Source organism: Podarcis filfolensis (genome assembly GCF_964270895.1).
Source record: "Podarcis filfolensis genome assembly, chromosome: 12".
Lineage (NCBI taxonomy): Eukaryota > Metazoa > Chordata > Lepidosauria > Squamata > Lacertidae > Podarcis > Podarcis filfolensis.
The window spans coordinates 36,398,489-36,421,151 of record NC_139614.1 but is presented as its reverse complement, the minus strand read 5'-3'; the positions used below and the strand labels follow the sequence as shown (position 1 = coordinate 36,421,151).

The window sequence follows — 22,663 nt, the reverse complement described above, 5'->3', positions numbered from 1 at the left end:
AAAGAAGAAGTCATGACCTAACTTCACAATGAAAACATTTGCTCTCTTTTTTCTTGTTGGAGTTTGACTCATTGGGTGATGGATTGTATTAACAGCCTGAACACCAGCCAAATTGATTCTGCGAAGTTACAATTGGATTTTGTGAGCGATTTATGATTTCTACATTTATTACAAGTCACATGGCTACTTCTGGACATGTCACTTTCCTTGTTACAGATAACTGAACTCATTCACTAGCAGCCTACTGAGGAATATTGGGATAAAAGCCTTTTGGAAGATCTATCTTTAAAATCAAATTGGAGTTGCATAGCACATATTTATCATCTCCTATGCATAGGTGAATATGACTTTTTTGTTTTTCTGTATTCACGTCAGTAACATGTAAAAACAAATGGCACCAGCATATTACTCGTGCACAAAAGACTGCAGCTCTGTGCCTTTGGGAGTAAGTGCCATTGAATATACTGGAACTTCTAAGTAAACATACATAGGGCTGGGTTTTTGGATGGAAATGACATTTCCCCTGACTTCATGAGAAGCCTCCAATTTGGTTGAAGTGACAATGGATTTTATCTTTACATACTAGGATGCAACAAGATGTAAATCCCCCCCCCTTTTAAAAAAATATAGTGTTACATGCACTGAAATTGTTGTGTTTAGAATGTCATGCACACTGATGGTGCTGTAGCAACATATATATCATTTGTATAATTTCAGGGGGGCATGTAAGCTATTCAGGCCAATGAATAGTTTTGCATAAAAATTGAATGGCAGTAATACTCAAAACATAAATAAGATTGGCACCAATTTTATTTTCAGTTTGGTGCCATGTTAAAACCCGGTTATTTGCCCATGCTTTTAGTAATTGTTAATTTCACTGCTTAATTTGTAATGAACACTGCTTGTGTTTTAAGATTATTTATTGTTTTTCTACAACTGATCAGTAGTTAGATTTGTTGTTTTAATGACTGATGTATATCACCTGAGTGCTTGGATAGAGGGTGAGTTCTTAATTATTCAATTATTGTTAATTATTCAAAACTGGCTTTCATTAGGCACTCTCTTCTCAGTTATGATTTTTTTTTTTTAATGAAGGAAATGGAAAGGTACATCAAAAATCATTAGGCAACTGATTAACAGCCTGAAAAAGGACCTGAAAGTTAACTGGAGAAAACTATTCACAATTGTGTTTCAGAACGCAAAGAACCATAGGCTTTTTTTGTTCCTAAACAGAGGAAGGAGCAAAAGCAGGATTCCAGGGTCTAAAGCTGCAGAATTGCAAAGATTGATTGACTCTCTTTTAATCAATTATTCACAATTAAAAAATTAATCCTATCTAACCTGTATGTATTACCAAACTGTCATCATAGGTGCTTTTTCAGATGGTGAAATAAGCATAACTTACAATTGAATACACAAAGCTAGTGCTACTACTCTTTGCTGCAAGGGCAGAGCATTTTTTCCATTTCCTATTGTTTCCCACAACTACCAAAATAGCCTGTAACACCCCTCCATACAAATGTGTGCTCTTAACTCTCAGCAACACTGATTTATCAGTTAACACATGCTGTCCTTTTAATAGCAAATCATGCACATTCATAAAGTGAAATGAGGGGGAGAGAGGCCTCATATTTTTTCATATGGGCTGGGATCCAAAGAACTCCTTGGTCTTCACACCAAGCTCTTCTGTAATTTCTAAAAGTTTATTCTTTGGGCAGATGCTTGCCACAAGCACCCTGAGATGAAATTTCCATGTCACATCAGGAGGTGGTGTTGGAGGAAAAAAAACAGTAACTCCAACACCCTCTTGGGCTTGTGGAGCTTTGGTTCCTGAGTTTTTGGATCCTGGCTGTTGTTTGTTCACATCATGCATCAGAATGTCTGCACTGTGACCAGAACCTTCTGCTGTAGAAGTCTGCCACAAATGGTACTTCTTCCAAAGTAGCCTCCCAGTCTATCATTTTCTCTCTCTTGTGATCTCTTTTAAAAAGGCACACCCAAATAGGACAAGGTACAGCAGCACTAGCCTTGCAAAGGTATTCAGAAAGGCTCACCTTTTTTACTGTAGTAAGCTACACCCCTGCTTTATTGGAACTTTAATTTGTTGGAAGAGGGAAAATGACAATATATGGATTGCTAGAGAGACTACATACACAGACAAAGGTAGAAATTAGGACTATTTTACCTGTTACATATTTTATCTCATATATGTTTTATCTCATATTTCTGTAACCCTTGGCACATCTTCCCCAGTAATAATCAAACCTGCCTCATACATATTCACTTCCTTTTTAATCTAAAAAGTGATGATTTTAAATCAACAACTGGTAAATAAATAGTAGCTGCCATTTTGCTTGTCAAGTGATATTCTGCTACTATTTTTTCACTTGCTACCTTTTGTTGGCAGGTTAGGGTCTTCTGTCAACAGATTCCAGCTGGGAAGCTGTTAATAGTAATTATTTCCACCAAAACCTTAAAGCTGTAATTAACTAGGCAGCAGTGCTTTCCTGATTAAGAGAAAGAAGTGCCAGTAGTCATATATTGATAAAAGTGCCGTGGTTGCCAGCACAAAATGGCTGCCACGAGCAGCAAATAAAGCGGTGACAATATTCCATACTGGTGAATACTGCCATCCAAAAAAGCCCTACTGGGGAGTAAGCCCTATTTAACTCAATGGGACTTTGTTCTGAGTAAGCATGCACAGGACTGTACTGTAAAAGAATGCTTTATAAGCCTCAGAGTGATCAGCTAATAGAGTTGTATAATATACTGGAAACTATATACTGTATAATATATACAGTATATACTGTATATATACTGTATAATATAATTCAATGGTGTAAAGAAAACAATCTTATGCTTAACACCAAAAAAACCAAAGAACTCATAATTGACTTTAGGAGAAAGAAAAGTGTACTTTTACCATTGTACATAAATGGCGAGGAGGTGGAGAGGGTTGGTAGTTTTAAATACCTGGGCATTTATATCTCTGAGGACCTCTCATGGACTGCAAATATTAATATGGTTGTGAGGAAGGTGCAGGGGAGGTTGTATTTCCTGAGAATGCTCAGGGGACTGAATCTATCTCAGCACCTACTTCTGTCCTATTATCACAGTACCATCGAGAGTGTCTTAACCTATAGTGTATTATCGTGGTATGGGAGCAGCTCCGAAACGGATAAAAAAGCTTTACAGAGAATAATTAAAATTGCCCAGAATGTTATTGGGCTCCAACTACCAACCCTGGATGAGATCTTCACGTCTCGCACTTTGAAGAAGTCACACAATATCCTGAGAGATCCCACCCATCCTGCTCACAACTTCTTTGAACTGTTGCCTTCGGGCAGAAGATATAGGACAATGAAAACACGAACCACACGCCTTCTGAATAGTTTCTATCCAAGAGCTCTGATTGTACTAAATAATGATCTCAGGGCCAGTTGCAAGAAATAGCAAGCAGGGAGTAGGAAGGAATGAGATAGGTTTTAGGTTATGTTATGCCTTTAAATAGGTTATGCTATATTCTGGATTATGTTATGTTTTATAGATTATGTCTGAATAGGATGAGAGTGTTGGAGATACGTGTAAATGTGTATGTGAACCCGGTCTTTGGGGGGGTGTTTGATTTTCGTTGTTGTGTATACTGTGTATATACGGACAATGACAATAAATTTATCTTATCTTATCTTATCTTAAACTACATTTCTTATTATTTCTCCTCTTCAAAACACAAGATATTATCAACTGCGGGTACAGCATCATCAGTTCATGATGGAAGTCAGGGAGAGGTTTAGTTGTTTGAGAATTGTAACAATTAATAGTGCTCTTTTTAGTTAATTAAACCATGGCAATGTTACTGTCGCCTCTGAAAACACCACATTCATTAAATACCTGTTTATCTGGGCCTTTGGTCAAATGGTTCTCTTTCCTCCTGCTGCATTGCTGTTCTGTGGTGCTTTCAAATTCTGTTCTGTGATGTTATCTTATGATTTTAAAATAAATTGTACTTATTTTAATTGTACCATTTTTGTAACCTACCCTGGGATCATTTGATGAAGGGCAGGTTATATGTGCAAATAAAAATAATAAATAAAGATACTGGAAGTTTGAAATAAAGGTGCTATGAATGTTCAGCAGAGGTGCAGCTCACCTTAGCAATTGTTTATGAGATTAGTGCCTACTGAAAAGTTATATTTTCATTTCTTTAAAGAAACCTGAGCACTCCTTCCCTAACACTTTTCTAGACAAGGCCAAACAAATTATCTTGCTCTGCAGGGACTGTCTGTTTTCCCCTCCTTTGTCCTGAGCAGAGACAATCCAGCCAGTTAAGCATTTTAAGTAACAAAATATTTTATTGTTCCCAGTCACCCATGAAGGATCTGTTGCTTTCAAACCTCACTATTTATTATTATTTTTTGAACCGATGGGGCCACCGAAAAATATAATTAAAGTTACTCTGTGTCTCTTAATTTCCCATTATGCCATTGCTAATGATCACTGCCTGAATATACCAAAGGAAGTGTTTGTAATTAAGATCCAGCCTCCTTACCATAGCATCAACAAGAAAGCATGCTTCTCAGCTGCAGGATTTGTCCCTTAATACCCTGTGCATAAAATGCAGTATGTACAAGCACACACAGAGAGAGAACACTGTGTTTTGCTAATAATGATTTCAAGAAGCAAAATCTGCCATGCGTCTTGAAGCAGTATTTTTGTTTTGATACCTTGCCATCAAAGTGAAAGTCTGAAGGGTAATGACCTCTGGTGCCCTCAACCCACACATCACGGCCAGTTTTATTTTTTACTCTGCCAGAAGAAAGTAGCAGAAGAACAGAGAAAGACATCAGAAAGGAAATATCTCTAGCTCAGTCTCCCTCTAACAAGTACTGTATCTCTTTTGTGTTTGCATGAAGGAAAACAGTGTGTTTAAAGAATTGGGGGGGAGGACATAGAAAGAAACGGTGGTAGAAATGTTATGTTTACGAAGCAAAGCCCAGAGTGGACAAAACTGATGTATAAATTACCTCATATTATCCTGCGTAAAGTACATTTTAAATTTTACCAGGCCCAACCTTTCAGTTTAGCATCCTTTCTTTTTAACTGAAAGATCAAAGTCAATTCCTACCATATAGAGAAGTCTAAAAAACCCATATTTGTTTTTGAGTAGGTTTTCTGAAAAGGGCATATTGAGGGACAAAAGCTCACAAAGGAAATACCGTACAATTCGAATATAAATTACTTGATTAGTTGGACTAATTGCCACAACCTAACAAAAAGCCTTAGCTTAATAACTAAATGCATAGGACATGTTGCATTAAATCCAAATTGCCCCCCCCCATTTGATTGCAACAAAGCTCAGGAATTAGAAAAAAAAACTACTAAAAAATGTATTTACTTAAACAACAAAACAAAACCTGGAACAGAATTAAGGGAGAGGGGGAAAAGAGGATTTTGCATTTTCTGCAAAACTCTTAGTGATGTCAAAAGCAGTTTAATTTGACTGATGGAACGTTGTATAGCCTCTCCTCTTTGGTAGGAACTCCCTTTCTCTCTCTTTCTCTCTCTCTTTTACTTGTAAAAAGGAAAGCATGAAAAATAGACCTTGTTGTGTGCCGCTGTCCTAGTGACTTCAAGCATAGCTAAACAAAACAAAAACCCCAAACGCCACAGCCTATGAACAAATAAAATGGCCCAGAAAATGTTCTGCATTTACTCTTTCCTTTACAACTTGTACATATAGTTTAAGAAACTAAATACATCCATGGATAAGATTATTATTTGCTGCTCTTTTTAGATGGGGGGGGGGTGAGGGTTGGCACTAAGAAATGTGTATCAAGTATCATTAAAATAAATAAATCTGCCACTATACGTAATGGGGATTTCCAACAATACAACTATTTTGCAATTAAGTGGAATACCAGTGCAGAAAATGCATGCAAGATACATGCTTTTTAAACTTTTAAGTTTGTTTGTTTTTTCACTTTGATGGCTTCATATTTTATTTCTCTTTATCAATGAAGTTCCCATCTAGATCTATTTGCTCTACATGTCCTACTCTGAAGAAGTCCATCTGCTTGAACAAGAGTGAAAATATGCTGGAAGGGCATATATGAGTTAGGGCCTTTTAAATCATTCTGTTTAGCTGTTTGATTTTTAATCCTTTCGATAAATGCTAAAAAAAGATGCTTTCCTGGGAAATGACGCACTTTAAAAACTTCAGTGGTATTTTTAGAACATAACAATGGAAGTTAAAGTTCCCTGCCGATTCACTTAAAATATTGAATCAAATTTAAAAGATTTATTTTAAGATCAATGCTAGGCAACAGAGGTCTGTTCAAATCAGAGAGACAGAGACAAGAGTATAAAGCTGAGGTCTTTAAAATAAGTAGTTTTAATTAGAAGTACTGGATACTATTAAAATGCAATATCTAGTTAATATATTTGGGCTTCATTCACTGGCACAGGCATCAAAACTGCTGCAGTAGTTCTGTTAACAGAAAGATGAAACAGGTACAGATGGATTCTAAGATTCCTTGAAAGATCTGAAACAGGACATTTTAACTGTTCAGAAGGTGTGGTTCCCACAAGATAGCAGCCAGAAATTCAGTCAGTGTCTAATAGAAGGCAGTGCTGAGATTTCACCTTTCACATATTTTAATAGTCCTTTGAATTGGGGCATGCTGGGACATTTGGGAACTTATGTGTACTGTATATGCAAAAATACAAATCACATTTACTGAATGATGTAACGCAGCTCACAGAACAATAGATGAAATTTTTGTGTGTACATTTTAAATATACATTTTTTTTGCTAATCAGCACAATCTTAAGTTTATTATGTAGTGTCCCCAGTTGTTGAGTCTCTGCTACCTTGGTTATGTAAAATTCTCGCTCCCATTTAGCACTTTCTTAATTAAAAAAAATATAAAGCACTTTTGCATTTACAGAACAGTAGCGGTGAGGCCTGTAAACGACACCTGACTTTAGTTGACAGGAGAGAAATGCATAATACATTAACACCACTGTTTTATACAAAAGTTTTATACAAAATTTAAGTTTACAGCAGGCAGAGAAGCCAGATTTAACAAGAACAATGTTTGTTCTTAATTTCTATCTCTTCTATATCTGTATTTAACCGTATCTTTTGAATGCACATTCCTCATTCATGTCAATTGCCACAATGAGACAAATATTGAATAATCCGCAGAATATATTGTCAGGGCAATGACCATTTTTATTTGCAAGTAGAATGCAACTCTGAAAATAATCCCTACCTAAATATTCTCCACATGTATAAAAGTTTCTGAATTAGTGGTGAAACATTGCCATACTGTAATATATTCCCTACATGTAGGTTTCTGGCTACTGAGTTTTACTGAGAGAAGACTTGACAGTTGTCAATGTTTTAAGACCATCTGGTGTTTTGCATTCATACTTCATTGCTGCCGAGATAAAACTTTGGAAAGGTATGCAGAGCTCTTCTGCATTCTGACGGTTATGGCAAACAGCCATACCATCTTTCCCTAAATACTAGGAGTGTGCATGTAGGAGGGGGTTTTGAATATAACATTTAGCAGACAAATCTTAGAGGAAACAGAGCAACATGTTTGTGACCTGAGTGTTTGCCATGGTACTAAAATGTGATTTAGCGTAAGGCCAAGCTGGTAAAATAGTTTGTGTTTGTATAACAAACAGAAACTTGTTTTCCTTAACTCTGGTTCTAGTCAGCTTTTTTAGCAAGTCACAGAAGGAGTGATCCAGGAAATGTAGCAAGGCTTTCTCCAGTCTTCTTTGGTCAATATTCAAGAGTGCACAGTTAGCGAAGATGCTTTTCAAAGGACCATAGAACTGAAAAATAATTCTGTATTGTCACTGGGTTTTTTTTATATCAGTTGTATTTTATGATGCATTGAGGCTTTAAACTTTCATTGCTTTTATATGTTGGAAGCCACCATTTAGGTTTGACCCTAAAAGGTGGCCTGCATATATTTTAAATAAAGAATACATGAATTAACTTAGGTGAGGTATAATGTAAAATGGTTTATGTTTCAAAGCAGCATCAATGCAAGAATTCTAACCAAACATTTAGATGTGTGTAATGCCGGGGGGAACAGGGACAGGAAGATCAGAACCTCAATTACTATGCATCATCCGATGGAAAATGCTACGTTTTTCAGTGCAATACACTCGCCTGATGAAAAGTGTATAGATGCTTTCTCAAAACTTATTTTATTTTTGATTGTTGGTTATGTAACTGGGAATTCCACACTTTATGGCCTAGCAGTAGTGAGAAGGGGCCTTCTCTACCATTAGACAGAGAGAGGCGGTGGCCTCAGGCAGCAAATTTTGTGTATCATAAACAGCAGCAAATGTTTTGTTATTTAACACATAATTGTTGCATTTTGCTGTCAGAGAGCTGAGGGGAGAGAGGGAGGGTTACGGGATTTTCTGTCTGAGGTGCCAGAATAAATGGGTTGGCCTTGTGAATAGCATGTATCCTAATTTAGGAGTGAGAGCAGCATTTGTAACTCTGTATAGGGCAGCAAAATGCCTTGGGCTAGCCTGTAGTAATAGGATGGCTAACAATGTTGCATGAAGAAGTCCTAAGTCTCAGGTACCTTTTATCTATAAAAAGAACTGCTTTAATTTAATGGCAATCACACAACCCAGGTCCTGCCTGCAATATACGGGATTATTTGTGAACAGATACAATTTCCCACTCAAGTAAGATGCTTTTAATATTATTTTTAAAGCCTAATGTTTTCCACTAAAGACGACAAAAAATAAATAGATTTGTTTGAAGAAATCTGCTTCACATCAGCCCAATTTGTACAGCAGAAATATGAAGAGCGAGAATTTGTGAAATAGCAACTAGATATTAGGGAACAGATGCACAAGTAGCCTTGAGAGGAGTCTCACATAGATGTAGATTGTTGGTTTTCACATGGCCAAAGTCACCAAGCACAAAATGCTGTTTGCAGTTCAGCTTGCTATTAAATGGTAATTATTAAACAAAAACCCACGTGGAATCTGAACTGCAAATTGCCTATACCCCTTAAAATATCCGTTCCCTTGCATGTTTTATTTTATTCTGGGCTTACTTGATTACCTCCAGTAGATGTCTGATAAGATAAAGACACTACATACAGAGATATTTATGGAGGCAAAGTGGGTGAGAGAATGCATTTCTGTTAAGAAATTACTCAAATCAAAATATCCATTGTAACTCGTAGAAACAACACTGGAAGAAATGTGAACACAATTGTGCTCTACCTAACAGCATTAACCATGTGTAATGAACATTAAAAAAAGTGTGTAGGCACAATCTATGAAGACATTTTGCTGTGCAAATTCAATGCAAATGAATGGAATTGGTGCAAGGGCACTCTGTGTGTGTGTGTGTGTGTGTGTGTGAGAGAGAGAGAGAGAGAGAGAGAGAGAGAGAGAGAGAGAGAGATGAGAATGTTCTGGTGGATTGTGCTTTCACTTAATCATCACATTCTCTCTGCCCCCCCCCAAATACTGTAAAAAAAATGATTATTTGAGATTATTTATCTGCACATAGACTTCATTTTTTTGTATGGAATATTCACGTTTGCATAAACCCACCACTGTATCAAAACAAACCATATCCCTGCCTGGTGACTGAGCTGCGGCTGCAGAATTGGCAGTAATATGTCAAAATAATGATTACAACCTAAGATGATCACTGAAGGAAAATGCATTCTGACTTCTTCTATTCCTTTGTACCTAAAGCATTACAAATGGGTAATAAGGCAAATACAGATTTGCAGAATTTATAGTTCCTAGAAGCGGAGCGGTCAAGACATCTTTCAACAATAGTGATGAAATATTGCACGAACTCAGACAGGTAATGAGTGAGTGGAAAAGCTTCATCTACGAAGATATGATGTTAAATTTAACTTTCAAGTAGGGGGAACCTGATTATCAGCAGCTGATATCAACAATGATAGGGAAAGGGGAAAAATAGGGTGGATAAATTAATGGATATGTAGCTAAACAAGATGTATCTGAACTGGGGAAGTCTATGTGAATTATTGTATAAGGATGAAAATATGATCTGTAAATATAAAACTGGGGGGGAAATCCATAAATAATAAAAAATAAATATTGCAAGAATTTTGGAGGACAGTAGAAACTTTATTATTTGCACAATTTCCCTTAGTTTTCTGTTTTGTAAAACAGTCATTTTGAGAAGTATTCTAAGGATTTAGGAAGTGAACTTAGCTATTATCAGTGCTGCAAAAAGACTAGATTCTTAAAGCAACATCTTCATCTGCTGTTATATATTTTCACATATTTGTTCCTATTTACTGCACAGCAATGTAAAAGATTAGCAAATAAGCACCTTTTCTGATGTATGCTACTAAAATGTCTGATGAAGTAGAAAGAAGTCCACAAAGGTTTATATGCCAGGATAAATATAGTTATTGTTTAAGGTGCCACAAGAATTTCTTTTGTTTTTGCTGCAAAAGGCTAACTCAACTACCCTTTGGTAAAATATATGAGTATTTTTGGTTTGACTGATTTCACATGGTTATTGAGGTATCCTGCTGAACCCATCAGATTCATGTTAAGATCATTATTTTGCCTTCAAATGTTTAAAATCTAAGTATTTTGTTTCAAGACAATGTTGAACAACATCATGACTGGGCACGGTGAACAATTAATTTATCACACACACATATATTTAACTCTGCATCTTTATTATTGTGATTATTTCCATGATTCCAAATATTGTCCTTGGGCGATTCGAAATATATATGCATTGATGAATGCATTCTATTATGTTATTCTAATACATGAGACAGATATTCAACCTCTATGTGTGTATGTAATGATAGTTTCTTTTGGTGACCTGAAGTACATGAACAGTTCAAATTGTTGTTGGAAAACATATGATTCAATTGCAAATAAGATCAGATCTATGGATTAATTTACTCGGTTGCATTAAATTTGTTCCATTATATTCTATTTGCTTTATACTTTTGTGTTTCTGTTGCCTAATATTTTTTTTGTGTCTTCCCCCCCTCTCAGAATTATGATGACTGTTCATGATCATTTGCTTTCCCTGGATTAAAACTGTGGACTTTTCAATATATTTTATTTGGTGCTGGTCATCATGATAGGCTACTTGATGACTGATATCATTATTGCAAACAATATATGTGTCTCTCACTGGATCTGCAAGGCATATTTAAAATAATTGCTGAAAGATAAATTATCTGTTCTTTACTCCAGAGAACTATTATCTTTATTCCAGAAACCTTTAAAATATCACTTGTTTTTAAATAGGGACAGGATCCGGGGAACAGCAAAACTTGTTCCAAGTGCCCAAGTGCCCTTTAGGCTTATATTTCTCAGTTTCTTCAGTCTCCTCCCACCTGCAATATATATTTATTGTTTATTTGCAGTATTTTTTCTAGATACAGATCTCGGTGTTATATTACACATGGAAAACACCAAAATAACAATACAACCATAACATTATAGTAGCGCACAGCAATTGTCTGATTAGATAAGAAAAGCTATATGCTTAGTGGGTCACATGCAAACAATATCACTATTCCGAAGCTTGTTAGGAATGACTTAACCGAGGAGATGCCTAGGTAGTACGTCCAGCCAGAAAGCTTTCTGAGTGGCTGGATGTGTTACAACACATCTCTGCCCAGTTATGTAATGCAAAATGCAGTTCCATGTGTCTGCAAATTTATCTCTCTTGCTTCTCATAACATGATGCCTTTGAGTCTGTTTCCTCCTTAAATTATTGTCGACATTAAGGAAACTTTTAAAATGCAAAGAACTGAAAATTTACCCCCATCAGCATTAGAGGCTGGGAGTGTCTATAGGATGCCGTTTGGATTTATGAGTTGTGATTCCATTTCCAGCTTAGTGCAGAACAGCAATGAAAACACCCGTTTTCAGTATGTAATGGTGCCTTCTATAGAACTTTTGCTGTACCAAGATAACAGGGTTTTATTTTTGTTTGGTTTTTTAAGAAGATACAATACTCTATGCCAGGCACCCCCAAACTCGGCCCTCCAGATGTTTTGGGACTACAATTCCCATCATCCCTGACCACTGGTCCTGTTAGCTAGGGATGGTGGGAGTTGTAGTCCCAAAACATCTGGAGGGCCAAGTTTGGGGGTGCCTGCTCTATGACTTCCTTTCCTTCTTTATCCTAATGCTGTTTGCAAAATAATAATAAAAATACATGAACAATGGGTGTGGAGAATTGGAGCTGAAGCCGAAGCTTGTAGTCCTTTCAACTCCTGGCTAGCAGCCGAGGGGCTGGATGGAGCATTCTAGCCGTCACTGCATCTCCAGCCCTCCTGTTTGTGTTGGTTGGGGGGGGGGGGAAGGTAGGGAGGCATATTTGCTGGTGCAGTGAAGAGGCCTGACTCAGGTCCACTGACATCTCATGACAGCAGCACTGATGGCTCAGGACCTAGTGGACACTGCTCTGGTTCGGCCCAGCCCCCTCCCTGAAATGTATCATTTCATGGGCTCCCACCAGATACTGCCAGCAGAAATGCCACCAAGCTCAGCTTCCACCCACCATTTGAGCAGGTGCATTGGAGCACTCCTTGCTGGGGCCAGGCAGGGCTGGGTGGAGGGACACCTACAAACCCCCTACAGCACAGTGGATGGATGGCGGCAATTAGATTGCTCTATTAGATGGCTTGAAGAAGAATTAGACAAATTTGTTGAGATTAGACTGTCATTTGCTATTCGTCACATTAGCCAAACTGTCTTGTATGGAGGTCTGAGGCCGGCCCTATCATTAGGCAGCATGAAGCAGCCATCTCAGGCTGCAGATACTAGGAGTTGCAGAGCTGTGGCAAGGAGTTGGAAGACCGAGCTATGTGTGTGCCCTGTGACCATGCTGTGACCCTAAATTTACTTGCTGTGACCAAGGACACTGTCCCATCACCAGCGCTGAAGGAAGATGCAATTGTTTTGTTTGGTCATGGCTTCTGCACATAGAATTTGGAGCAGGGATCTTGGCTGTCTCAGGTGGCAAAATGTCTCATGCTAGTCATGTTGGATGCAGAATCTCTCAAAAACCCCAGCATTGAGGATAGGCAACATAGGAGAACTATTGCGTCCAAGTCTTGCTTGTGAGCTTCCCAGAAGCAGCAGGCTGTTTGCTGTTGGAAACAGAACAAATTAGATGGCTCTGGCAGGGCACCTACAGGCCACAGATTTCACAACTGATGCAACCTCAAATAGTTGCTGTTTTTCTTCCTTTGTCCCCCAGCAGGTACACTAAGAGTGACTTTTGGCAAATGTCACTACATTTAGCTAAAGATCAATGACTGATTGTGCAATTGTTTCAGCGTATGAGCTACAAATGTGGCTGGATTTTGGAGCACTATTTGCAACATTTCAGAAATAGGCTGCACACAATGGGTGGATCTGAGAGCAGGAGAGCTTGTGGTGAATAGACTATGGCTGTGATCCAAAGACCATTTGCTACATAGAGCTGCTGTTTTGTTTCACAAATATCTAGCACAAGTATCTTAAATAAGCAAAACAGGGCTGCATATATATATTAAAAATATTTGCATTTCCCCTGCAGCTTTAGGCGATTTTGTAGGGTTACTTTTCCTTTGCATATTTACTGTGGTTGGTCACCTTGAGGCTCAAGCAATAAGGCAAGATACACTTTAGAATATATTAATGAAACACAGAATTCTGCAACCTGTATAAAGGATGCAAATTTGACAAATGAGAAGAGTCCTGCTGGACAATCAAGTCCAGTTTTCTGTTCCCAGAATGGAGAGCCAGATGCCCATGGGAAGTCCAGAAGCAGGACATGAGTGCAATGTAATATAATATAATATAATATAATATAATATAATATAATATAATATAATATAATAGCTCCTGCTCTGTCCCACAGCATACTGCCTCAGATACCAGAAGACACATACAGCTATCATGAGCCTGTAGGACTCTTCTTGCATTCTCATCCACATCCCCCACTCAGTTCGTGGTCCAAACCATTGTTGGAGGAGATCCCTTGGAGCTGCAGCTGAGAAGGTGCAAAACGAGCAAAGCGAAACACTTGGTGCAATGTTGCACGATGTTGGAACCAGGGGCACCTTGAATGACTGCTACCAACTCTCCAGGTACAAAAATGTGCAGATGTCTCCAGTCTGCAACAGCCTGGTGGTAAATGATGTTCAGAAATGGGTCTCTCACCTGCTCACATTTAATTGTGCTGCGCTATTATGAGAGAAGCAAGGGAAAGGCTTAAAGCTGAGCAGACCCGCAAAGGCTTCGGGCTTTCTATAGGTAGGAAAGGCTCATTCAGTAAAAAAAACAACCTAAAAATACTCAGGTCTCCTCCAGAGAAGCTGTGAATGCAGCACGCAAATCAGCAGTGCGCAAGGACAGAGAAGCAGAAAGAAAGGAGAAAGGAGACAGCAGCTGGAATAGAAAAGGGAATAGGTGGGCAGGCAGAAAAGAGGGAGCAAGAGCAAAGAACAAAGAAGTGAGGAATGCCGAAGGGAGAGACAAAGAAACAGGAAATATGGGAGCGGAGGAGACGGAGGCTGGTGCGGGGGGGGGGGGGAAGAAAAAAAGGTGATAGACATGCAAGGAGACACAAAACACGAATGAGAGACAAGCGGGAGAAAGCCGAATAAGCACAATTTGTATTAGAAAATGGTAATATTTATTAGATGTGCCTGGATCTATTCTAGCAGGTAAGCCTGAGCTGCTTCTTAGCCACAACTCTCAGGATACTTCTGTTTTAGAGAGATCCTGTGGTCCTTTATCTGCCATCTCTTTGTTTCTGCGGCTGGCTTTGGGTTCTCTCTCTTTATCCTGCGGGCCCCTCCCACGCACAACATGATGCCCCTGATCTTTGGGCTCCTCCAGGAACCCTCTTTATGGAGCATGGGTCCTCATTTGCTTGCACAAAGCTTACTTGGAGGTTAGATTATACCTGGTCTTTATGAAGGATTCCTTCTCATTTCTTTGTGGGGCTGTTGTAGGACAATGGGCATTCATCCTGCATTCTTACTGTTTCACCTCTGGGGTTGCTTTTACATGTTCCTCTTCCTCATTTGTTAATCCAACAATTTTCAGTGCATTTCCTCATCATCTTAACCACTGAAAGTCTGATCCTTTTTTTAAAGTGGATTTTTTATGTGGTACGGTGACAAAGTGCTTTATTCTACTTTAATTGTGCAAACCTGATGTTCCAGCATGCATTTGAATCCATCCCATAAAATGCATCCCATAAAATGTGGGAGTTGTCCTGCTCTCGAATATACAAAATAAAACATTTTTGCTTCAGAATCACTGGATAAGCCACAGCCCCGGACTAGCTAAATTTCCAAACTGATCCAGTTTTATCTTCAATTTTTTTTTAATGGAAAGGTCAGTATTCTAGTCCTGTTTGAGAACACCCCATCTACAAATATCTTTAAAAAACTCTGCTTGCTTGGTTTCAATTCCTGCTACCTTGTACTGTATTGCTTTATACTGTAAAGCCTTGTTTTGTAATAGCCTAAGGACCAGAAACAAACATATATCTATTTCATTGCTACCCACCACCACCCATTCATTTCAGACGAGGCCCAAAAGAGAAAGTTTGGAGATATCAGCCCAAACTGAAGAAGAAGACAGGGAAGAAAATGCTAGTCTACTGAGCACTGCTGTCAAATCTTTTATTTCAAGCACTTTTGGATTAAACAAATAAATCTGCCAATATCATAATGCTACTATACAAATCTGTGGTCAGACTGCACTTGGAATCATAGAATAGAATTGTAGAGTTGGAAGAGACCATGAGGGTCATCTAGTCCAAACTCTTGCAATGCAGGAATCTTTCACCCAGAGTGGGGCTGGAAACCACAAGCCTGAGATTGAGAGTCTCATGCTCTACTGACTGTACTACATGTCGTTCTGGTCAACCATGCACACTTACCTGGGAGTAAGTCCTATTGAACTCAGGACTGCACTGTTGCTATTTTTACCTGGTCTCAATGGCCTTTAATGTAATTTCAGAAGGAAGTGGGCTTTGACCACAGGGATGCACAGAATTCAGAATGGCAATGATTAAATGTGTCAGTCAGATGCTCCCCACCTTCCCCTTCCCATTCCCCCAACCCTTTTGCTTCTTTTCTCCCAGCCAAATGAGTGGTGGCAGTTCAGGGTGAAAGCCAGGAGTTCAGGGTGAAAGAAGAACTTCGTGCCAGCACAAAGTGGGCTCTGCTTCCCGTTTATCATTCTGTGCTTCATTCATCTTGCTGTGATGAGCTGTTGTAATGGCATTGTTTACATAACTGCACAGGGCTTTAAATCTCCATCTTTGGACTAGTGCTGCTGTAATACCATCCCGTTATCTGTGGGTATATTTATATTGCACCTTTGCATTGTATTCCCTTGGGAGTGCATTTTATCACAGGCATACTTTGCTTCTGTATAGCTATTAAAGAACTCTGGAGATATTGATTATAGTACTATGAACTGCTTCACCATTAAGAATTTTAAAGGCCTGTGACCAAAATATAAACAGACTTTATAGCTGGCTTGTTCCTCTGAGAATATCTGTGCTTGCTGCTAGATGCAGAAACTCTCATGATAACCATGATGTAAATAGATTCTCAGTGTTTCAGACAATACTTATTAGTGTTCCTCATTTCCCTGATGGACTGAGAGCCAAAGTCTAGTGGGGCTCTTTCCCAAAGCAGTACATTTTCAACCTTCACAGAAAGCCCATGCCTTCTGCTCATGTGATTAGAGGCAAATAACAACATCTGAGAGAAAGATCAAGATGCTTAAGAAGCAACCAACAGTCAGAAGGACCAAAGGCAGGTCCACATAGCTCAGGATAGGCAGAAGGTCAACTTCCAAGGATGGTGGTGAGGGAACATGCACTTAGGCATGCAGGAAGCTCATTGGTGAGACGAATCATTCAGATGGAAGATTATGCTCTGAAGCTGAGGTTTTATAAAGTTTAGTGGAGCCAGATTAGATGCCAAATCAGCTTGTATTGCAACTTAGATGATGCCTTTGAAAACATAATGCAGTCAATACAAATTGTGTCATGAATGTGGTGCAGGGCAGAGCGCGGATTGTGCCAGAGCCTGGTTAGCTTCTAGGATTCCTAATTCAAGGCTCAAGATACGTATCCAAGCAAACAGAGATGAAGTTCCCCAGCAGATTTTTAGGGTTGCACTACTTTAGATGTGGAGGTGTGTGCTGGAGCCTCTAGCATTCATTTTTGTAAACATGTAGTTGGGCGCAAACGATCAGGTTGAGATGTTGGAAACCAAGCAAACACACAGGCAGTCACCATCTCAAATGGAACTGTAATGGAACTGGGTGGTTGGAATCCATTATGTGGTTCTACACTGGATGCATGGAAAGTTCTCACATGGGAAAAATGCTTAGGAACAGTTAGGTGTCAAGATGGGTGGTCTGCGGTTTATCCACAGACTTGTAAGACAATTAAAGCAGGCCAGAAACAGACAGACACTAAGAGAGTTGAGTTTAAGTCTGAGACCCAAGTTGCTCAGACTGAGGAGCCAGCCAGGCCTAAGTGGACACATTTCTGTATCCAAGAATGTTCTATTGGCTCCTTCTGTCACCTGATCCATCCTGAGCTGCTTTCTACAAACCAACCAACCAACCCAACCCAACCCAACCCAACCCACCTCTGGTAATTTGCATTGGTAACACAGATGCACAACAGAGCAGTGCTCAACAACTCCTCATCTGATTAGTGTTTTAACTTATTTTAATATTTCATTTTTATATTTTTGTAGCTTGCTTTGGCACAGCAAACATGGTGCTTGCTGAGTCCTACGGGAAGAACATGCCACCTTTTCAGGTATATGAACTGGGCCTCAGTTTCTGAAATCTCACCAGCATTTCCCAGCTGACTGAACTAGCTTTTCTCCAGAATGGATGAGGGTAAGCATTTTCTGGAGGGCAAAGCTGGCTGGGAGGGAAGTCTAAGTTGCCCCAGAGTACTCCATTGTCAGTCTGATCCTTTGCAAACTGCATTTTGCCTGCCAAATCTATCTCTGCTCATTCTGCAGGCATGCTAGAATAACTTATTACGACACTGTACTTTCAAATACTATATTAATTTCCTGACTCTGTACAGTAATATCTTACAGCTGGTTTGAATAAACATTCCAAACTGATGCATTTCTTCTTCTTCTTCTTCTTCTTCTTCTTCTTCTTCTTCTTCTTCTTTTAAAAAAAGAAAATAAAAAGGCAATGCCAAAGACGTTTTGTTTTTATTGAGTGCTTACTGTCATTGCATTTGACACCAGATATAAAAAGAACAGCTTCTAAATGGTAATTACTCTTCAGGCATTTATTCGCTTTTACTGTTGGGTTGCATGTTTGGTGGGGGACGTTAGCATAATGCTAAACAGAAAGAGGATGAGAGAGAGGGAGAGAGGGAGAGACAAAAGGTAATTGGTTCATGGTATTAATTTTCATGAGTTATTGCACAGTTTGGTCTCACTAAAATGTCATTGTTATTTTTTCACATTTCCAATAAAATATGTCTGTATTTTTTTATCCAAAGCAGGATCTGTTTATGGAACTCGAGTTGCTTCTGACATTATCACGCAGATATAAAAATATGGGTCTGATGATGCAAAGGCTAACCAAATAAACAGGTCTGCGTGTGCCAGCCCTTTGTGGAAACATATTGCTCCAGGTATCATTGGCATTTTGACTGACAGCTAATTTGTTTTTTAATACTCTATGGAAAAAATAAGATCTAAGTTAAAGTTGCCATCTAAGACACAAGCTCATGGCTGGGGTAGGGATACAGGATCGGTATCAGGAAACCCCTTGTGTCAAGCTCTGTTTCAATAACCAAATTTCAATCATATGCACCAAAAGGGAATTTTGTGGGCCTGTTCAGAGGTAATGGCAGCACAGCACTGCTAGGAAGAACTGGCTTCATGGGATCGTTGGGAAACTGCAGGATATCTCAGGGTAGCCTTGAGAAGCCTGGTCCTTACAACACAAGACAGCGGGCAAATTCCCTCCTGAGCAACCTTTCGAAGGCCACATGCTAATGTTGGGTAGAGCAAGAGGCAAAAGTGGGTGGGACAGCAAATGTAAATGGTTATAGCCCTAGGAACTCCTGACCGGATGCCAACTATTACACCTCTGGACTAGGTGATACCAGAAGATGTTTTGCTGGAATGAACTCACTGACCCCGGATACCTGGTTTTGATTGTTCTTTTCCTCTGCTCCCATTACCAGTGGACTCAGCTTGGTAAAGCCTTGCTGTGGCTGAGGGAAGTCTCTTCTTCTTACTTTGTTTGTGGGTTTACTCCGATGTTAAGGACCCACACATCCTGCCCCTGTGTCCATAAGAAAGGCAGTAACACTCAGCGTTGTCTTAAACATATATGGCGCTGTGGTTCAAAGATCCCTCCGGCGACCCCCCCTTTCCCAGAGTTGCTGACCTTTCCCCAAGCCTCTGTAGGGATCACTCTCCTTCCGTGGAGGCTTGGGAAGGAAGCTGCATGCCCGCCAGCCATATGGTTGATGGGGCACAGCTGGTGGGCACGCAGCGAAAGGGGAGGCCGCTGGCAAAGCCGCGCAGCTCCCCCACTCGCTGGGGCGCCCCTGAGAGGCCAGCACCCTGGTGCAACACGCCAGTAAGCCCAATAGGAAAGACGGCTCTGGTAACGCTCCCACACACAATCTTTTCAGTTCCAAACTCCAATTATTCCCCTCCCCTTCCTTGAAACCAAAGTAGCCCACTCATCTCATCATTGCTGCCCTCCTAACACTAGGGAAAACTTCACATTTAACCAGTAAAATTGGCGTCCTGTTGTTCTTCAATAAAACTCCATTTCTGGAAAAGTTCTGTTCATGCGTCTCTTGTTTTCTGAGTATCTCCACTGCCTAAGCTAAATGATCTGAAGTTACTCATGCTGTTCTTCTTTGTATTTGGAAGATGTGCTAGTTTCTGGGCAGTTTTTCCTCTGAGGGAGTAGAGCCAGGGTCACAGAGGTAAAATAAGGAATTAGACCCCCTCCAGTTATTCATGTAACATTTAAGCTACAAGTTATTCATGTTCCAGAAGGGCTTATTCCCTTAACCCTGAGAAGTAGTCTGTAGACATGTTCATAGACATGCGTGCTGAGCAAGCAAGGTAACAACTGGCTTCCAGTTATTTCTGGGCCTAACTTTGGCTGCTAGTCCAAGTTCTCATTTGACCTTTAAAGTCCTTTAGGGCTTAGGCTAATTGAAGGACTGCCAGTCTCCATATGTGCCTACAAGTATGCTAAGATCTTCAGCAGATGGCCTGTGGCATGTCCCCTTGCCAGCCGGCTACCAGGAAAATGACCTTCGTGGTGGTGGCACATCGACTGTGGAATGCTGTCCCCAAAGAGTTCCATCTGGCACCTTCCTTGTTGTCCTTTCAGCACCAGGCAAAGAGCTTTGTATTTAGGCCTTTTCAACCTAATTTTAGAGATGATTATTTTTAGATAACTTTTAATATCTTGCTGCCTTTTGATTTTTCTGGGATATGATGTTGTTGTTCTTGTTGCTGCTGCTGCTGCTGTATTTAAAATACAACATTAAAAACAGTTTATAGCAAATTACTATCACAGGAATGGGGGAGGGGGGTTCTAAAGTATTCATCTCAAGTGTCAAAGGTCAGTGTAAAGAAGTTCGTCTTCAGCATATGACAAAAACTGTATACTGAAGTGCCAGACACACTTTTGAGGGGAAGGTATTCCACTTAGGGGCAGCCATAGAGAATACCTTCTCCTGATCCATCACCATTGCCTGAGCTTCTGAGGGCGGTAGGACTACCAAGAGGGCCCTTTCTGTTGATCTGAACACCCAAGAGGGTCTGCGGCTTTCAGATATTTTAGTTGATTGAGTGGATTTACAAAAACAATGTAAGCACAAACAATGCATTTTCTTCTTATGTAAACCAGAGTTTCTATGGGTTCTGGAGCTACTTTCCTCCACCCCTGTCTTCCATTAGCAATTGGAGGCAAGTAAGTTCAAAAGGCAACATTTTATTGGCTTTTATTGGCTAGTTACTGGGGAGCTGCTGGATCTATGTGCAGCTCCCCTGTGTGGTTAACAACAAAACTGCAAGTGGCAGCTTCACAATTAATGCACCACTAAGCTGTGGACTGACTCTGCCAACCCAAGTTGGCCACTAGCCATTGGATCTTCCTGGATGGGAGAGAGTGTGAAGGGTTTCTTGCTCCAGTGGAGCCTTGCTTGAGCAACATGTCTTCCAGCATTCTGGTATCCATGGTTATGTTTTGGTTCTAACTTTTGGCTTGCCTCCTAGTTTGCTCATTGGTCTTGACTTGCTATTCAGTCCTCCTGACTACTGAGTGGCTCCACTATGGCTTCTAGTTCTTGGCTTCTGGCTCATCCCAGACTGCTGCCCACAGCCCTGTCCTACCATATTACTAGGGGTAGCTGCAAGAGCACAGAAGCAGGCAGTTCATTAAAGCCAGAGCCTCCTCTGTCCTTAAGACATCTTCTTAGGAACTGATTGATGGCAATCCCACTAAGGGTAAACATCAACTCTTCTTCTGCTAACTCCTCATGTTTTTCCCCAAGCTGCCCTTGTCCAGTGACCCATCTCCGTCATATGGAGATGTCATAACCTCCAACATTTCTGTGATGAAAATAGGGATGTCCTATTCCAGAATAATATATATTTCTAATTATTTATATCCCACCCATCTGACTGGGTTCCCCCAGCCACTCTGGGTGGCTTCCAACATATATGAAAAGCCAGTGGCGTAGCGTGGGGGGTGCAGGGGGGGCCGGCCACACCGGGCACAACATCTGGGGGCGGGTGCTCGCACTCGCAGCTCTCTACCCCTACCGGGTTAGGAGGCGCAAATTACTTGCCTTGCCCCGGGTGCTGACAACCCACGCTACGCCACTGTGAAAAGCACAATAAAACATTAAACATTCAAAAACTTCCCTATACAGGGCTGCCTTCAGATATCTTCTAAAGGTTGTATAGTCACTTATGTCCTTGGCTCGGGGGTCACATAACTCCATACCCTCCAACATTTCTCCAATCAAAATAGGGACATCATAAGGAAAAGCGGGACATTTCAGAATCAAATCAGAAACTGGGACAGCTTCTGTAAATCTTGGGCTGTCCCTGGAAAATAGGGACACTTGGAGGGTCTGGGATATGTGATGATGAGAGAGCTGTGGTGGGTTGAGGCCTTGATTCTCTTTAAGCAAACAGTTCTCCAGGCAGTGTGGTTTGAGTCACTGCTGGGGCAATCAATACTACTACTGCTATTATTATTATTATTATTATTATTATTATTATTATTATTATTATTATTATTCCACCCATCTGACTGGGTTGCCCCAGCCGCTCTGGTCAGCTTCCAACAAACTTAAACATCAAACACAGTAAAACATCAGACATAAAAAACATGCCTTTACTGAGTTGCCTTCAGGTGTCTTCTAAAAGTCAGTTCTTTTAGCGCTGTTCAGTCAGTTCTCAGCGTCTGGGCTGGATGATGGAGGTGGAGATGCTCCTTCAGGTATACAGGGCCCATGGGCACAGCCAGGGGGGAAGCTGCCCCCTCTAAATCAAATAAATAAATAAAAATACTTAACCAGCTGACCAAT

At 40.1% G+C, this 22,663-nt stretch overlaps 1 long non-coding RNA gene across 1 annotated transcript; it reads left to right on the top strand.

The window, feature by feature from the left end:
• The first annotated feature begins 205 nt into the window (after positions 1 to 205).
• On the top strand, positions 206 to 1,304 carry LOC310746431. The gene is made up of 2 exons (XR_014540709.1): positions 206 to 337; positions 1,196 to 1,304. It is a non-coding gene; the product is annotated as an uncharacterized lncRNA (long non-coding RNA).
• The last annotated feature ends 21,359 nt before the right edge of the window (positions 1,305 to 22,663 follow it).